Raw genomic sequence first — 14,818 nt, forward strand, 5'->3', positions numbered from 1 at the left:
AAACTTCACCCATTAGTGTATTGTATCACAATCTAGTAGTTACATGTGGAAATTTGGTTCTAGGACATTTGATTTGAGCGCAATCCTCAAACTTAGGTCAAAAAAGCCATTTAAGCCTTTTCACAGTGAGATCTATGCGATATGGCCGAAAAATGTAATTTTGATGTTAACTCCCAAACCGCTGCGCAGAAGTCAACCAAACTTCACCCAATAGTGTATTGTATCACAATCTAGTAGTTACATTTGAAAATTTTGTTCTAGGACATTTTGTTTGAACGCAATCATCAAACTTAATTAAAAATGTCATTTAAGCCTTTTCACAGTGAGATCTATGCGATATGGCCGAGAAATGTAATTTTGATGTTAACTCCCAAACCGCTGCGCAGAAGTCAACCAAACTTCACCCATTAGTGTATTGTATCACAATCTAGTAGTTACATGTGGAAATTTGGTTCTAGGACATTTGATTTGAGCGCAATCCTCAAACTTAGGTCAAAAAAGCCATTTAAGCCTTTTCACAGTGAGATCTATGCGATATGGCCGAGAAATGTAATTTTGATGTTAACTCCCAAACCGCTGCGCAGAAGTCAACCAAACTTCACCCAATAGTGTATTGTATCACATTCTAGTAGTTACATTTGAAAATTTTGTTCTAGGACATTTGGTTTGAGCGCAATCATTAAACTTAGGTCAAAAAAGCCATTTAAGCCTTTCCACAGTGAGATCTATGCGATATGGCCGAGAAATGTAATTTTGATGTTAACTCCCAAACCGCTGCGCAGAAGTCAACTAAACTTCACCCAATAGTGTATTGTATCACATTCTAGTAGTTACATTTGAAAATTTCGTTCTAGGACATTTGGTTTGAGCGCAATCATTAAACTTAATTAAAAAAGTCATTTAAGCCTTTTCACAGTGAGATCTATGCGATATGGCCGATAAATGTAATTTTGATGTTAACTCCCAAACCGCTGCGCAGAAGTCAACCAAACTTCACCCAATAGTGTATTTTATTACAATCTAGTAGTTACATTTGGAAATTTGGTTATAGGACATTTGATTTGAGCGCAATCCTCAAACTTAGGTCAAAAAAGCCATTTAAGCCTTTTCACAGTGAGATCTATGCGATATGGCCGAGAAATGTAATTTTGATGTTAACTCCCAAACCGCTGCGCAGAAGTCAACCAAACTTCACCCATTAGTGTATTGTATCACAATCTAGTAGTTACATGTGGAAATTTGGTTCTAGGACATTTGATTTGAGCGCAATCCTCAAACTTAGGTCAAAAAAAGCCATTTAAGCCTTTTCACAGTGAGATCTATGCGATATGGCCGAGAAATGTAATTTTGATGTTAACTCCCAAACCGCTGCGCAGAAGTCAACCAAACTTCACCCAATAGTGTATTGTATCACATTCTAGTAGTTACATTTGAAAATTTTGTTCTAGGACATTTTGTTTGAACGCAATCATCAAACTTAATTAAAAAAGTCATTTAAGCCTTTTCACAGTGAGATCTATGCGATATGGCCGAGAAATGTAATTTTGATGTTAACTCCCAAACCGCTGCGCAGAAGTAAACCAAACTTCACCCATTAGTGTATTGTATCACAATCTAGTAGTTACATGTGGAAATTTGGTTCTAGGACATTTGATTTGAGCGCAATCCTCAAACTTAGGTCAAAAAAGCCATTTAAGCCTTTTCACAGTGAGATCTATGCGATATGGCCGAAAAATGTAATTTTGATGTTAACTCCCAAACCGCTGCGCAGAAGTCAACCAAACTTCACCCAATAGTGTATTGTATCACAATCTAGTAGTTACATTTGAAAATTTTGTTCTAGGACATTTTGTTTGAACGCAATCATCAAACTTAATTAAAAAAGTCATTTAAGCCTTTTCACAGTGAGATCTATGCGATATGGCCGAGAAATGTAATTTTGATGTTAACTCCCAAACCGCTGCGCAGAAGTCAACCAAACTTCAACCATTAGTGTATTGTATCACAATCTAGTAGTTACATGTGGAAATTTGGTTCTAGGACATTTGATTTGAGCGCAATCCTCAAACTTAGGTCAAAAAAGCCATTTAAGCCTTTTCACAGTGAGATCTATGCGATATGGCCGAGAAATGTAATTTTGATGTTAACTCCCAAACCGCTGCGCAGAAGTCAACCAAACTTCACCCAATAGTGTATTGTATCACATTCTAGTAGTTACATTTGAAAATTTCGTTCTAGGACATTTGGTTTGAGCGCAATCATTAAACTTAGGTCAAAAAAGCCATTTAAGCCTTTTCACAGTGAGATCTATGCGATATGGCCGAGAAATGTAATTTTGATGTTAACTCCCAAACCGCTGCGCAGAAGTAAACCAAACTTCACCCATTAGTGTATTGTATCACAATCTAGTAGTTACATGTGGAAATTTGGTTCTAGGACATTTGATTTGAGCGCAATCCTCAAACTTAGGTCAAAAAAGCCATTTAAGCCTTTTCACAGTGAGATCTATGCGATATGGCCGAGAAATGTAATTTTGATGTTAACTCCCAAACCGCTGCGCAGAAGTCAACCAAACTTCACCCAATAGTGTATTGTATCACAATCTAGTAGTTACATTTGAAAATTTTGTTCTAGGACATTTTGTTTGAACGCAATCATCAAACTTAATTAAAAAAGTCATTTAAGCCTTTTCACAGTGAGATCTATGCGATATGGCCGAGAAATGTAATTTTGATGTTAACTCCCAAACCGCTGCGCAGAAGTCAACCAAACTTCACTCAATAGTGTATTGTATCACATTCTAGTAGTTACATTTGAAAATTTGGTTCTAGGACATTTGGTTTGAGCGCAATTATTAAACTTAGGTCAAAAAAGCCATTTAAGCCTTTTCACAGTGAGATCTATGCGATATGGCCGAGAAATGTAATTTTAATGTTAACTCCCAAACCGCTGCGCAGAAGTAAACCAAACTTCACCCATTAGTGTATTGTATCACAATCTAGTAGTTGCATGTGGAAATTTGGTTCTAGGACATTTGATTTGAGCGCAATCCTCAAACTTAGGTCAAAAAAGCCATTTAAGCCTTTTCACAGTGAGATCTATGCGATATGGCCGAAAAATGTAATTTTGATGTTAACTCCCAAACCGCTGCGCAGAAGTCAACCAAACTTCACCCAATAGTGTATTGTATCACAATCTAGTAGTTACATTTGAAAATTTTGTTCTAGGACATTTTGTTTGAACGCAATCATCAAACTTAATTAAAAATGTCATTTAAGCCTTTTCACAGTGAGATCTATGCGATATGGCCGAGAAATGTAATTTTGATGTTAACTCCCAAACCGCTGCGCAGAAGTCAACCAAACTTCACCCATTAGTGTATTGTATCACAATCTAGTAGTTACATGTGGAAATTTGGTTCTAGGACATTTGATTTGAGCGCAATCCTCAAACTTAGGTCAAAAAAGCCATTTAAGCCTTTTCACAGTGAGATCTATGCGATATGGCCGAGAAATGTAATTTTGATGTTAACTCCCAAACCGCTGCGCAGAAGTCAACCAAACTTCACCCAATAGTGTATTGTATCACATTCTAGTAGTTACATTTGAAAATTTTGTTCTAGGACATTTGGTTTGAGCGCAATCATTAAACTTAGGTCAAAAAAGCCATTTAAGCCTTTCCACAGTGAGATCTATGCGATATGGCCGAGAAATGTAATTTTGATGTTAACTCCCAAACCGCTGCGCAGAAGTCAACTAAACTTCACCCAATAGTGTATTGTATCACATTCTAGTAGTTACATTTGAAAATTTCGTTCTAGGACATTTGGTTTGAGCGCAATCATTAAACTTAATTAAAAAAGTCATTTAAGCCTTTTCACAGTGAGATCTATGCGATATGGCCGAGAAATGTAATTTTGATGTTAACTCCCAAACCGCTGCGCAGAAGTCAACCAAACTTCACCCAATAGTGTATTTTATTACAATCTAGTAGTTACATTTGGAAATTTGGTTATAGGACATTTGATTTGAGCGCAATCCTCAAACTTAGGTCAAAAAAGCCATTTAAGCCTTTTCACAGTGAGATCTATGCGATATGGCCGAGAAATGTAATTTTGATGTTAACTCCCAAACCGCTGCGCAGAAGTCAACCAAACTTCACCCATTAGTGTATTGTATCACAATCTAGTAGTTACATGTGGAAATTTGGTTCTAGGACATTTGATTTGAGCGCAATCCTCAAACTTAGGTCAAAAAAGCCATTTAAGCCTTTTCACAGTGAGATCTATGCGATATGGCCGAGAAATGTAATTTTGATGTTAACTCCCAAACCGCTGCGCAGAAGTCAACCAAACTTCACCCAATAGTGTATTGTATCACAATCTAGTAGTTACATTTGAAAATTTTGTTCTAGGACATTTTGTTTGAGCGCAATCCTCAAACTTAGGTCAAAAAAGCCATTTAAGCCTTTTCACAGTGAGATCTATGCGATATGGCCGAGAAATGTAATTTTGATGTTAACTCCCAAACCGCTGCGCAGAAGTCAACCAAACTTCACCCATTAGTGTATTGTATCACAATCTAGTAGTTACATTTGAAAATTTTGTTCTAGGGGACATTTTGTTTGAACGCAATCATCAAACTTAATTAAAAAAGTCATTTAAGCCTTTTCACAGTGAGATCTATGCGATATGGCCGAGAAATGTAATTTTGATGTTAACTCCCAAACCGCTGCGCAGAGGTCAACCAAACTTCACCCAATAGTGTATTGTATAACAATCTAGTAGTTACATTTGAAAATTTTGTTCTAGGACATTTTGTTTGAGCGCAATCCTCAAACTTAGGTCAAAAAAGCCATTTAAGCCTTTTCACAGTGAGATCTATGCGATATGGCCGAGAAATGTAATTTTGATGTTAACTCCCAAACCGCTGCGCAGAAGTCAACCAAACTTCACCAAATAGTGTATTGTATCACATTCTAGTAGTTACATTTGAAAATTTCGTTCTAGGACATTTGGTTTGAGCGCAATCATTAAACTTAGGTCAAAAAAGCCATTTAAGCCTTTTCACAGTGAGATCTATGCGATATGACCGAGAAATGTAATTTTGATGTTAACTCCCAAACCGCTGCGCAGAAGTAAACCAAACTTCACCCATTAGTGTATTGTATCACAATCTAGTAGTTACATGTGGAAATTTGGTTCAAGGACATTTGATTTGAGCGCAATCCTCAAACTTAGGTCAAAAAAGCCATTTAAGCCTTTTCACAGTGAGATCTATGCGATATGGCCGAGAAATGTAATTTTGATGTTAACTCCCAAACCACTGCGCAGAAGTCAACCAAACTTCACCCAATAGTGTATTGTATCACAATCTAGTAGTTACATTTGAAAATTTTGTTCTAGGACATTTTGTTTGAACGCAATCATCAAACTTAATTAAAAAAGTCATTTAAGCCTTTTCACAGTGAGATCTATGCGATATGGCCGAGAAATGTAATTTTGATGTTAACTCCCAAACCGCTGCGCAGAAGTCAACCAAACTTCACCCAATAGTGTATTGTATCACATTCTAGTAGTTACATTTGAAAATTTCGTTCTAGGACATTTGGTTAGAGCGCAATTATTAAACTTAGGTCAAAAAAGCCATTTAAGCCTTTTCACAGTGAGATCTATGCGATATGGCCGAGAAATGTAATTTTGATGTTAACTCCCAAACCGCTGCGCAGAAGTAAACCAAACTTCACCCATTAGTGTATTGTATCACAATCTAGTAGTTACATGTGGAAATTTGGTTCTAGGACATTTGATTTGAGCGCAATCCTCAAACTTAGGTCAAAAAAGCCATTTAAGCCTTTTCACAGTGAGATCTATGCGATATGGCCGAAAAATGTAATTTTGATGTTAACTCCCAAACCGCTGCGCAGAAGTCAACCAAACTTCACCCAATAGTGTATTGTATCACAATCTAGTAGTTACATTTGAAAATTTTGTTCTAGGACATTTTGTTTGAACGCAATCATCAAACTTAATTAAAAAAGTCATTTAAGCCTTTTCACAGTGAGATCTATGCGATATGGCCGAGAAATGTAATTTTGATGTTAACTCCCAAACCGCTGCGCAGAAGTCAACCAAACTTCAACCATTAGTGTATTGTATCACAATCTAGTAGTTACATGTGGAAATTTGGTTCTAGGACATTTGATTTGAGCGCAATCCTCAAACTTAGGTCAAAAAAGCCATTTAAGCATTTTCACAGTGAGATCTATGCGATATGGCCGAGAAATGTAATTTTGATGTTAACTCCCAAACCGCTGCGCAGAAGTCAACCAAACTTCACCCAATAGTGTATTGTATCACATTCTAGTAGTTACATTTGAAAATTTCGTTCTAGGACATTTGGTTTGAGCGCAATCATTAAACTTAGGTCAAAAAAGCCATTTAAGCCTTTTCACAGTGAGATCTATGCGATATGGCCGAGAAATGTAATTTTGATGTTAACTCCCAAACCGCTGCGCAGAAGTAAACCAAACTTCACCCATTAGTGTATTGTATCACAATCTAGTAGTTACATGTGGAAATTTGGTTCTAGGACATTTGATTTGAGCGCAATCCTCAAACTTAGGTCAAAAAAGCCATTTAAGCCTTTTCACAGTGAGATCTATGCGATATGGCCGAGAAATGTAATTTTGATGTTAACTCCCAAACCGCTGCGCAGAAGTCAACCAAACTTCACCCAATAGTGTATTGTATCACAATCTAGTAGTTACATTTGAAAATTTTGTTCTAGGACATTTTGTTTGAACGCAATCATCAAACTTAATTAAAAAAGTCATTTAAGCCTTTTCACAGTGAGATCTATGCGATATGGCCGAGAAATGTAATTTTGATGTTAACTCCCAAACCGCTGCGCAGAAGTCAACCAAACTTCACTCAATAGTGTATTGTATCACATTCTAGTAGTTACATTTGAAAATTTGGTTCTAGGACATTTGGTTTGAGCGCAATTATTAAACTTAGGTCAAAAAAGCCATTTAAGCCTTTTCACAGTGAGATCTATGCGATATGGCCGAGAAATGTAATTTTGATGTTAACTCCCAAACCGCTGCGCAGAAGTAAACCAAACTTCACCCATTAGTGTATTGTATCACAATCTAGTAGTTACATGTGGAAATTTGGTTCTAGGACATTTGATTTGAGCGCAATCCTCAAACTTAGGTCAAAAAAGCCATTTAAGCCTTTTCACAGTGAGATCTATGCGATATGGCCGAAAAATGTAATTTTGATGTTAACTCCCAAACCGCTGCGCAGAAGTCAACCAAACTTCACCCAATAGTGTATTGTATCACAATCTAGTAGTTACATTTGAAAATTTTGTTCTAGGACATTTTGTTTGAACGCAATCATCAAACTTAATTAAAAATGTCATTTAAGCCTTTTCACAGTGAGATCTATGCGATATGGCCGAGAAATGTAATTTTGATGTTAACTCCCAAACCGCTGCGCAGAAGTCAACCAAACTTCACCCATTAGTGTATTGTATCACAATCTAGTAGTTACATGTGGAAATTTGGTTCTAGGACATTTGATTTGAGCGCAATCCTCAAACTTAGGTCAAAAAAGCCATTTAAGCCTTTTCACAGTGAGATCTATGCGATATGGCCGAGAAATGTAATTTTGATGTTAACTCCCAAACCGCTGCGCAGAAGTCAACCAAACTTCACCCAATAGTGTATTGTATCACATTCTAGTAGTTACATTTGAAAATTTTGTTCTAGGACATTTGGTTTGAGCGCAATCATTAAACTTAGGTCAAAAAAGCCATTTAAGCCTTTCCACAGTGAGATCTATGCGATATGGCCGAGAAATGTAATTTTGATGTTAACTCCCAAACCGCTGCGCAGAAGTCAACTAAACTTCACCCAATAGTGTATTGTATCACATTCTAGTAGTTACATTTGAAAATTTCGTTCTAGGACATTTGGTTTGAGCGCAATCATTAAACTTAGGTCAAAAAAGCCATTTAAGCCTTTTCACAGTGAGATCTATGCGATATGGCCGAGAAATGTAATTTTGATGTTAACTCCCAAACCGCTGCGCAGAAGTAAACCAAACTTCACCCATTAGTGTATTGTATCACAATCTAGTAGTTACATGTGGAAATTTGGTTCTAGGACATTTGATTTGAGCGCAATCCTCAAACTTAGGTCAAAAAAGCCATTTAAGCCTTTTCACAGTGAGATCTATGCGATATGGCCGAGAAATGTAATTTTGATGTTAACTCCCAAACCGCTGCGCAGAAGTCAACCAAACTTCACCCAATAGTGTATTGTATCACAATCTAGTAGTTACATTTGAAAATTTTGTTCTAGGACATTTTGTTTGAACGCAATCATCAAACTTAATTAAAAAAGTCATTTAAGCCTTTTCACAGTGAGATCTATGCGATATGGCCGAGAAATGTAATTTTGATGTTAACTCCCAAACCGCTGCGCAGAAGTCAACCAAACTTCACCCAATAGTGTATTTTATTACAATCTAGTAGTTACATTTGGAAATTTGGTTATAGGACATTTGATTTGAACGCAATCCTCAAACTTAGGTCAAAAAAGCCATTTAAGCCTTTTCACAGTGAGATCTATGCGATATGGCCGAGAAATGTAATTTTGATGTTAACTCCCAAACCGCTGCGCAGAAGTCAACTAAACTTCACCCAATAGTGTATTGTATCACATTCTAGTAGTTACATTTGAAAATTTCGTTCTAGGACATTTGGTTTGAGCGCAATCATTAAACTTAGGTCAAAAAAGCCATTTAAGCCTTTTCACAGTGAGATCTATGCGATATGGCCGAGAAATGTAATTTTGATGTTAACTCCCAAACCGCTGCGCAGAAGTAAACCAAACTTCACCCATTAGTGTATTGTATCACAATCTAGTAGTTACATGTGGAAATTTGGTTCTAGGACATTTGATTTGAGCGCAATCCTCAAACTTAGGTCAAAAAAGCCATTTAAGCCTTTTCACAGTGAGATCTATGCGATATGGCCGAGAAATGTAATTTTGATGTTAACTCCCAAACCGCTGCGCAGAAGTCAACCAAACTTCACCCAATAGTGTATTGTATCACAATCTAGTAGTTACATTTGAAAATTTTGTTCTAGGACATTTTGTTTGAACGCAATCATCAAACTTAATTAAAAAAGTCATTTAAGCCTTTTCACAGTGAGATCTATGCGATATGGCCGAGAAATGTAATTTTGATGTTAACTCCCAAACCGCTGCGCAGAAGTCAACCAAACTTCACCCAATAGTGTATTTTATTACAATCTAGTAGTTACATTTGGAAATTTGGTTATAGGACATTTGATTTGAGCGCAATCCTCAAACTTAGGTCAAAAAAGCCATTTAAGCCTTTTCACAGTGAGATCTATGCGATATGGCCGAGAAATGTAATTTTGATGTTAACTCCCAAACCGCTGCGCAGAAGTCAACCAAACTTCACCCAATAGTGTATTGTATCACATTCTAGTAGTTACATTTGAAAATTTCGTTCTAGGACATTTGGTTTGAGCGCAATCATTAAACTTAGGTCAAAAAAGCCATTTAAGCCTTTTCACAGTGAGATCTATGCGATATGGCCGAGAAATGTAATTTTGATGTTAACTCCCAAACCGCTGCGCAGAAGTCAACCAAACTTCACTCAATAGTGTATTGTATCACATTCTAGTAGTTACATTTGAAAATTTGGTTCTAGGACATTTGGTTTGAGCGCAATTATTAAACTTAGGTCAAAAAAGCCATTTAATCCTTTTCACAGTGAGATCTATGCGATATGGCCGAGAAATGTAATTTTGATGTTAACTCCCAAACCGCTGCGCAGAAGTAAACCAAACTTCACCCATTAGTGTATTGTATCACAATCTAGTAGTTACATGTGGAAATTTGGTTCTAGGACATTTGATTTGAGCGCAATCCTCAAACTTAGGTCAAAAAAGCCATTTAAGCCTTTTCACAGTGAGATCTATGCGATATGGCCGAGAAATGTAATTTTGATGTTAACTCCCAAACCGCTGCGCAGAAGTCAACCAAACTTCACCCATTGGTGTATTGTATCACAATCTAGTAGTTACATTTGAAAATTTTGTTCTAGGACATTTTGTTTGAACGCAATCATCAAACTTAATTAAAAAAGTCATTTAAGCCTTTTCACAGTGAGATCTATGCGATATGGCCGAGAAATGTAATTTTGATGTTAACTCCCAAACCGCTGCGCAGAAGTCAACCAAACTTCACCCAATAGTGTATTGTATCACAATCTAGTAGTTACATTTGAAATTTTTGTTCTAGGACATTTTGTTTGAGCGCAATCCTCAAACTTAGGTCAAAAAAGCCATTTAAGCCTTTTCACAGTGAGATCTATGCGATATGGCCGAGAAATGTAATTTTGATGTTAACTCCCAAACCGCTGCGCAGAAGTCAACCAAACTTCACCCAAAAGTGTATTGTATCACATTCTAGTAGTTACATTTGAAAATTTCGTTCTAGGACATTTGGTTTGAGCGCAATCATTAAACTTAGGTCAAAAAAGCCATTTAAGCCTTTTCACAGTGAGATCTATGCGATATGGCCGAGAAATGTAATTTTGATGTTAACTCCCAAACCGCTGCGCAGAAGTAAACCAAACTTCACCCATTAGTGTATTGTATCACAATCTAGTAGTTACATGTGGAAATTTGGTTCTAGGACATTTGATTTGAGCGCAATCCTCAAACTTAGGTCAAAAAAGCCATTTAAGCCTTTTCACAGTGAGATCTATGCGATATGGCCGAGAAATGTAATTTTGATGTTAACTCCCAAACCGCTGCGCAGAAGTCAACCAAACTTCACCCAATAGTGTATTGTATCACAATCTAGTAGTTACATTTGAAAATTTTGTTCTAGGACATTTTGTTTGAACGCAATCATCAAACTTAATTAAAAAAGTCATTTAAGCCTTTTCACTGTGAGATCTATGCGATATGGCCGAGAAATGTAATTTTGATGTTAACTCCCAAACCGCTGCGCAGAAGTCAACCAAACTTCACCCATTAGTGTATTGTATCACAATCTAGTAGTTACATGTGGAAATTTGGTTCTAGGACATTTGATTTGAGCGCAATCCTCAAACTTAGGTCAAAAAAGCCATTTAAGCCTTTTCACAGTGAGATCTATGCGATATGGCCGAGAAATGTAATTTTGATGTTAACTCCCAAACCGCTGCGCAGAAGTAAACCAAACTTCACCCATTAGTGTATTGTATCACAATCTAGTAGTTACATTTGAAAATTTTGTTCTAGGACATTTTGTTTGAACGCAATCATCAAACTTAATTAAAAAAGTCATTTAAGCCTTTTCACAGTGAGATCTATGCGATATGGCCGAGAAATGTAATTTTGATGTTAACTCCCAAACCGCTGCGCAGAAGTCAACCAAACTTCACCCAATAGTGTATTGTATCACATTCTAGTAGTTACATTTGAAAATTTCGTTCTAGGACATTTGGTTTGAGCGCAATCATTAAACTTAGGTCAAAAAAGCCATTTAAGCCTTTTCACAGTGAGATCTATGCGATATGGCCGAGAAATGTAATTTTGATGTTAACTCCCAAACCGCTGCGCAGAAGTCAACCAAACTTCACCCAATAGTGTATTGTATCACATTCTAGTAGTTACATTTGAAAATTTCGTTCTAGGACATTTGGTTTGAGCGCAATCATTAAACTTAGGTCAAAAAAGCCATTTAAGCCTTTTCACAGTGAGATCTATGCGATATGGCCGAGAAATGTAATTTTGATGTTAACTCCCAAACCGCTGCGCAGAAGTAAACCAAACTTCACCCATTAGTGTATTGTATCACAATCTAGTAGTTACATGTGGAAATTTGGTTCTAGGACATTTGATTTGAGCGCAATCCTCAAACTTAGGTCAAAAAAGCCATTTAAGCCTTTTCACAGTGAGATCTATGCGATATGGCCGAGAAATGTAATTTTGATGTTAACTCCCAAACCGCTGCGCAGAAGTCAACCAAACTTCACCCAATAGTGTATTGTATCACAATCTAGTAGTTACATTTGAAAATTTTGTTCTAGGACATTTTGTTTGAACGCAATCATCAAACTTAATTAAAAAAGTCATTTAAGCCTTTTCACAGTGAGATCTATGCGATATGGCCGAGAAATGTAATTTTGATGTTAACTCCCAAACCGCTGCGCAGAAGTCAACCAAACTTCACCCAATAGTGTATTTTATTACAATCTAGTAGTTACATTTGGAAATTTGGTTATAGGACATTTGATTTGAGCGCAATCCTCAAACTTAGGTCAAAAAAGCCATTTAAGCCTTTTCACAGTGAGATCTATGCGATATGGCCGAGAAATGTAATTTTGATGTTAACTCCCAAACCGCTGCGCAGAAGTCAACCAAACTTCACCCATTAGTGTATTGTATCACAATCTAGTAGTTACATGTGGAAATTTGGTTCTAGGACATTTGATTTGAGCGCAATCCTCAAACTTAGGTCAAAAAAGCCATTTAAGCCTTTTCACAGTGAGATCTATGCGATATGGCCGAGAAATGTAATTTTGATGTTAACTCCCAAACCGCTGCGCAGAAGTCAACCAAACTTCACCCATTAGTGTATTGTATCACAATCTAGTAGTTACATGTGGAAATTTGGTTCTAGGACATTTGATTTGAGCGCAATCCTCAAACTTAGGTCAAAAAAGCCATTTAAGCCTTTTCACAGTGAGATCTATGCGATATGGCCGAAAAATGTAATTTTGATGTTAACTCCCAAACCGCTGCGCAGAAGTCAACCAAACTTCACCCAATAGTGTATTGTATCACAATCTAGTAGTTACATTTGAAAATTTTGTTCTAGGACATTTTGTTTGAACGCAATCATCAAACTTAATTAAAAAAGTCATTTAAGCCTTTTCACAGTGAGATCTATGCGATATGGCCGAGAAATGTAATTTTGATGTTAACTCCCAAACCGCTGCGCAGAAGTCAACCAAACTTCACCCATTAGTGTATTGTATCACAATCTAGTAGTTACATGTGGAAATTTGGTTCTAGGACATTTGATTTGAGCGCAATCCTCAAACTTAGGTCAAAAAAGCCATTTAAGCCTTTTCACAGTGAGATCTATGCGATATGGCCGAGAAATGTAATTTTGATGTTAACTCCCAAACCGCTGCGCAGAAGTCAACCAAACTTCACCCAATAGTGTATTGTATCACATTCTAGTAGTTACATTTGAAAATTTTGTTCTAGGACATTTGATTTGAGCGCAATCCTCAAACTTAGGTCAAAAAAGCCATTTAAGCCTTTTCACAGTGAGATCTATGCGATATGGCCGAGAAATGTAATTTTGATGTTAACTCCCAAACCGCTGCGCAGAAGTCAACTAAACTTCACCCAATAGTGTATTGTATCACATTCTAGTAGTTACATTTGAAAATTTGGTTCTAGGACATTTGGTTTGAGCGCAATCATCAAACTTAATTAAAAAAGTCATTTAAGCCTTTTCACAGTGAGATCTATGCGATATGGCCGAGAAATGTAATTTTGATGTTAACTCCCAAACCGCTGCGCAGAAGTCAACCAAACTTCACCCAATAGTGTATTTTATCACAATCTACTAGTTACATTTGGAAATTTAGTTCTAGGACATTTGATTTGAGCGCAATCCTCAAACTTAGGTCAAAAAAGCCATTTAAGCCTTTTCACAGTGAGATCTATGCGATATGGCCGAGAAATGTAATTTTGATGTTAACTCCCAAACCGCTGCGCAGAAGTCAACCAAACTTCACCCAATAGTGTATTGTATCACAATCTAGTAGTTACATTTGAAAATTTTGTTCTAGGATATTTTGTTTGAACGCAATCATCAAACTTAATTAAAAAAGTCATTTAAGCCTTTTCACAGTGAGATCTATGCGATATGGCCGAGAAATGTAATTTTGATGTTAACTCCCAAACCGCTGCGCAGAAGTCAACCAAACTTCACCCATTAGTGTATTGTATCACAATCTAGTAGTTACATGTGGAAATTTGGTTCTAGGACATTTGATTTGAGCGCAATCCTCAAACTTAGGTCAAAAAAGCCATTTAAGCCTTTTCACAGTGAGATCTATGCGATATGGCCGAGAAATGTAATTTTGATGTTAACTCCCAAACCGCTGCGCAGAAGTCAACCAAACTTCACCCAATAGTGTATTGTATCACATTCTAGTAGTTACATTTGAAAATTTTGTTCTAGGACATTTGGTTTGAGCGCAATCATTAAACTTAGGTCAAAAAAGCCATTTAAGACTTTTCACAGTGAGATCTATGCGATATGGCCGAGAAATGTAATTTTGATGTTAACTCCCAAACCGCTGCGCAGAAGTCAATTAAACTTCACCCAATAGTGTATTGTATCACATTCTAGTAGTTACATTTGAAAATTTCGTTCTAGGACATTTGGTTTGAGCACAATCATTAAACTTAATTAAAAAAGTCATTTAAGCCTTTTCACAGTGAGATCTATGCGATATGGCCGAGAAATGTAATTTTGATGTTAACTCCCAAACCGCTGCGCAGAAGTCAACCAAACTTCACCCATTAGTGTATTGTATCACAATCTAGTAGTTACATGTGGAAATTTGGTTCTAGGACATTTGGTTAGAGCGCAATTATTAAACTTAGGTCAAAAAAGCCATTTAAGCCTTTTCACAGTGAGATCTATGCGATATGGCCGAGAAATGTAATTTTGATGTTAACTCCCAAACCGCTGC

The sequence above is a fragment of the Corythoichthys intestinalis genome, chromosome 7 (assembly GCF_030265065.1).
Source record: "Corythoichthys intestinalis isolate RoL2023-P3 chromosome 7, ASM3026506v1, whole genome shotgun sequence".
Taxonomy (NCBI): Eukaryota; Metazoa; Chordata; class Actinopteri; order Syngnathiformes; family Syngnathidae; genus Corythoichthys; species Corythoichthys intestinalis.